Here is a 523-nt window from a genome sequence, read left to right as displayed (position 1 = left end):
GCCCCCACCTCCCAGGCTTGGGGGCAAAGCAGTTTTCCTTTAAAATAGCCAATTTTGTGTCTCTGCGGTGCCAGGAGTTTGAGTATCTTTTATAAATAGAAAAGGGTAGAAAACAGAAGAAGGTAATAGCAAGTAAAAGGGATTCCCAGGGAGCAGCCGTTGCCCCCAGAGCCCTCCCATGCTTGAGCAACATCCACCCACCTCCACCCAGAGCCAGGCCCTAGCACTGCGGGCCAGGCACCTAAGCTGGAGGGGCAGGAGCTGCTGAGACCACCGACCAGTGCAAAGGGGGTTTCCAGCAATACCCAGAGCAGCGGCGCTGGCAGCTCTCCCCCGTCAGGCTGGCATCGAGTGAAGGTGGGGGCACTGGGCAGCCCGTGGGCTCAGGGGGGTTCTTCTCCTGGCACAGCATCGGGGAGACGGGCACTGCTGCACGGGGCGAGGTGTGAAGTGGGGCACAGGCTGGGGCTACCGAATGCCCCCCCAGGGGCTGGGACCTGCCAAGTCAGGAGACCACGCGACA

Source organism: Fulmarus glacialis, unplaced genomic scaffold (genome assembly GCF_000690835.1).
Source record: "Fulmarus glacialis isolate BGI_N327 unplaced genomic scaffold, ASM69083v1 scaffold21899, whole genome shotgun sequence".
Lineage (NCBI taxonomy): Eukaryota > Metazoa > Chordata > Aves > Procellariiformes > Procellariidae > Fulmarus > Fulmarus glacialis.
The sequence above is the reverse complement of the archived record's forward strand: the minus strand, read 5'-3'. Positions refer to the sequence as shown.